The sequence below is a fragment of the Phodopus roborovskii genome, unplaced genomic scaffold, assembly GCF_943737965.1.
Source record: "Phodopus roborovskii unplaced genomic scaffold, PHOROB, whole genome shotgun sequence".
NCBI classification, from domain to species: Eukaryota; Metazoa; Chordata; class Mammalia; order Rodentia; family Cricetidae; genus Phodopus; species Phodopus roborovskii.
The window spans coordinates 9,045,172-9,049,156 of record NW_026126448.1 but is presented as its reverse complement, the minus strand read 5'-3'; the positions used below and the strand labels follow the sequence as shown (position 1 = coordinate 9,049,156).

General features: G+C 45.3%; 1 pseudogene; it reads left to right on the top strand.

Annotated features, from left to right (window-relative positions):
* The first annotated feature begins 2,144 nt into the window (after positions 1-2,144).
* Positions 2,145-3,195, top strand: LOC127225077 (olfactory receptor 2A12-like; annotated as a pseudogene).
* Positions 3,196-3,985: the final 790 nt, after the last annotated feature.

Here is a 3,985-nt window from a genome sequence, read left to right as displayed (position 1 = left end):
CTAGTCTCCAAAGCCACAGAGAAACCCTGTCTCAAAAAACCAAAAATAATTAAAATTAAAATAAAAAGGCTGTATTGAAGGAGGAAAATTAAGAGGCAAGGACCTCATGGAGACACTGATGCAGAAATGCCGGGAGAGATGCTGGGCTCCTGACCTGGGTTGAAAGGAAGGACAGCCATGAGGGTTATGAGCAGTAGACTGACTGGTCAGGAGAGGGAATGAGGAAGGGAAACCAAGGATGGAGGATGTCTAGAAGTCTCTTTCATATTTCTATTCCCGTCAAAAGCAATTCCTGCCTTAACGATTTTCTTGCTTATTTAGTATTGAATGGTGCCCTAGTGAGGACTATTTTGAGTAGTGTTTGGAAATTTCTTTTACATGTCTTTCCTTGAACATATGTATTGCCAGAGTTACCCTGTCCTGACTGCCAGCTCCACAACAACCAAAAAGAGGCTTAATATTAATTAATAATTGCTCAGCTGATAGCTCAGGCTTGTTGCTAACTAGCTCTTACAGGTTAACCCATTTCTATTAATTTATGCTTCCCCGAGGCTTGTGGCTTTTACCTCTATCTCATTTTGTGTTCAACTTTTCTGTATCTGGCTGACAACTCCTCTGCCCTTCTTCTTCCCAAAGTTCACTGTTTGGCTCTCCCACCTATGCTTTCTGCTTGGCTACTCGCCACTCAGCTCTTTATTAAGTAACAAGAGTAAAAGTGCACAAAAGGATTATTCCACAGCCTGTATGTACCTTTTGCTTCATAAATACAGTTAATATTGTATTGCTGGGAAATGGAATAAATGTGTTCAACTTTAGGGAACACAGCCAAGTACACAGTAAGGGGACCATTTTAATTTAGTATCCCATTGGATCCAGTTACTCTTGTCAATACTAGCTATCTGTTGTTATAGCCATGCTGGTAGGTGTGTGGTGATGTGAAATTGATAAGCAAGGGTGATGCTCTGCTGTTTCCAGATGACTGGTGGCACTGAGGACTCCTTGGCCCCATCAGTGCTCACAGCCGCCTTGTGAGATGACCTTTAAATATTGTTCAGTAGTCCATTGGAGCGTCCGTTTTTATGATATAGTTTTTCTAATTCTTTGTATTTTTCCACATATTCTATGTTACCGTTATTTTGTTTTCCTCTCCAAGGAAAATGCACTTTAAAGGAAATTTTACCTTTGCTTCCCCTAAAATGATAGATATATTGATTGGGTTTGATTCCAAAAAGTTGTTTGCTTTAGATTTACCACTCACTTAAACCTACAGTATACCCGGAATTGATTTTTTGTTTGTAATTGGAGCTAGGAATAAAAAAGTAAGAGAGAATTTTCCTGCTTCATACCCACACAATCCATCAGGATTTCAGGGAAGGCCGCAGTGTCTCAGCGTACTGCACAATGAACTCCTGTCATTACTCATATAACTATGTGTATGAGGGCCTGTGTCTGACATTTGACTTCTTCATCTGCTATTTACTCTTGTGTGTGTGTGTGTGTGTGTGTGTGTGTGTGTGTGTGTGTGTGTGTGATCGGAGACTGGCATGGGTCCCTTCCTTAATTGTTCTCACTGTATTCCTTGAGGCAGGGTTTCTCAATTGAACCCAGTGCTCATCATGCATCTAGTGTGGCTAGCCCTCTTATTCTGGGGATCCTCTGTCTTTGCCTTCCTAGAGCTGGAATGAGGATGTGAAAATGCATACTACATGTCATGTGTTATGTGGTTTCTAGGAGGTATATAAGATGCTGTAGATAAACCAGAGACATGACATTTGATAGGTGAAGAGAGAGCTGTGCATTGGGAAGTTCAGTAACTTGAGAAGAGTGCACAGAAACTGACCAGTGTGCTCAGAACCACACACAGCCTTTCTTTTCTGAATTAAAAAGTATATTTTTATTTTATGTATATGTATTTTTGTCTTCCTGCATGTCTGTGCACAGTATGTATACCTGGACTGTGGATGAAGAAGAGGGAGTCAGATCCCCTGGAACTGGAGTCACAGACAGCTGTCTGGACCACTGGAATAGAAGTCAGCGCTCTTAAACTCAGCCATTTCTCCAGCATATGCCTTCTCTATCTGCTTCTATAGTTGGCAATTATGAAGTGACATGTAGATAAATATGGTTCTTTTACAGGACCCACAATGCGGATGATTTCAGGGCAGAACCAAAGCTGGGTTTTTGAGTTCATCCTGACTTGGCTTCTCCAGTGACCCCACAACCAACAGCATCCTCTTCACTGTGTTCCTTCTCATCTACCTGAGCGCAGTCATGGGCAATGGGCTCATCATCATGCTGGTCTGCATGGACACACAGCTGTACACGCCCATGTACTTCTTCCTCTGTAAACTTGCCATGTTAGGTATGTGCTATGTCTCCACCACCATGCCCCAGATGTTGGTGCATCTTCTTGCTCACTCTCAGACCATCTCCTTTGCTGGCTGCTGGCTGCAGGTGTATGTATTTGGAGCCCTGGGTATAACTGAGTGTACCTTCTTTGTTGTCGTGGCTTATGACAGATATGTGGCCATTTGCCACCCACTTCGTTATACTTCCATCCTCAAGTGAGGACTGTGCATACAGTTGGCAGCTGGGTCTTGGATCTCTGTTTTTTTCTTTTCTGTCCTGCATACTTTCTTCACCATGAGTCTGCCATATTGTGGGCCTAACAAGGTCAACCATTACTTTTGTGAAGGTCCTTCAGTGCGTAGCCTGGCATGTATGGATACCCACATCATTGAGATGGTGGACCTGGTCTTGAGTGTTTTTGTTGTTCTCACTCCAATTTCCCTCATAGTGGCCTCCTATGTTCACATTGCAAAGGCAATTCTCAAGATCAAGTCCACCCAGGCCCGCTGCAAGGCTTTCTCTACCTGTGCCTCCCACCTGACTGTGGTCACATTCTTCTATGGTCCAGCCTCTTACATCTACATGAGGCCCAACTCCAGCTACTCCCCTGAGAGAGACAAGCAGATCTCACTCTTTTACAATGCCTTCACTGCCTTGCTCAACCCCGTGGTCTACAGTCTGAGGAACAAAGACATCAAGAGGGCATTTCTCAGGGTGATGGGGAATGGTAGGGTGGACTGCGCATACCTATCACAGCTGCTGCATCTCCTGTTGTGCAGTATTGTACCACTCTCCCTCTTCTTGCCTGAATCTCCATCACATATTCATCTTTCACATTGGCATTGAAAGATCTGGTGTGTCACACAATATACCCTTTACCCCACACAGTTTTACTTGCAAATATTCATTGCAAAGAGTTGTGCTCTGGTTCAAGGCCTCTGGCTTCTGCTCCAGCATTAATACTGGACCCTCATCAAGACTCCTCTCCGATATCCCATTTTGCCCTATTGTCATGGAGATCCTGTGGCTATGGTTCCACAGGACAGACTCCTTCACATTCTCCAGCAGCTCATAGATGGTGAAGATGTTGGACTGGGCCAACTCAAGGTCCTGAGTCTAGGCCTGGGTGGTAGCTGAATTGTTCAGCCTGGGTCTCCACTGGGCCTTCCTCCAACAAGAGGTGGGGTCACCTCTCCCTGAATCCATGATGGGTGAGGCTGCTCACTCCACATTCTACTGCCTAGCATGCTTTACCACTCCTGGAGTAAGGCTAGGATAGGTCGCTTGTGAGCAGCAGACTAAAAGGAGTGGGGCCAGCTCTCCTGTGGGTGGTGGCCATTGAGTAGAGAGACCAGCTCTCCTGGACCTGTGCCAGAAGGGGTGGAGCCAGCTCTCCCCTTGCCTACATCAGTCTTATGCTACAGGTCAGTGAGGGATGGTCCCAGCTCTCCCAAGTGTGGTGGCTGGAAAGGGACAGGACCATCTTACAGCCAGCTGGGCACTCAGATATCAATGTATTTTCAGGTGGCTGCCCAGACTTTGGACATCTGCATGTCCTTTGTGGTAATTTGGGCCTCAGACATCAACACAGACTCTGGCTGCTGTTGGACCTCAGATCCAGATATGTCCACAGTGG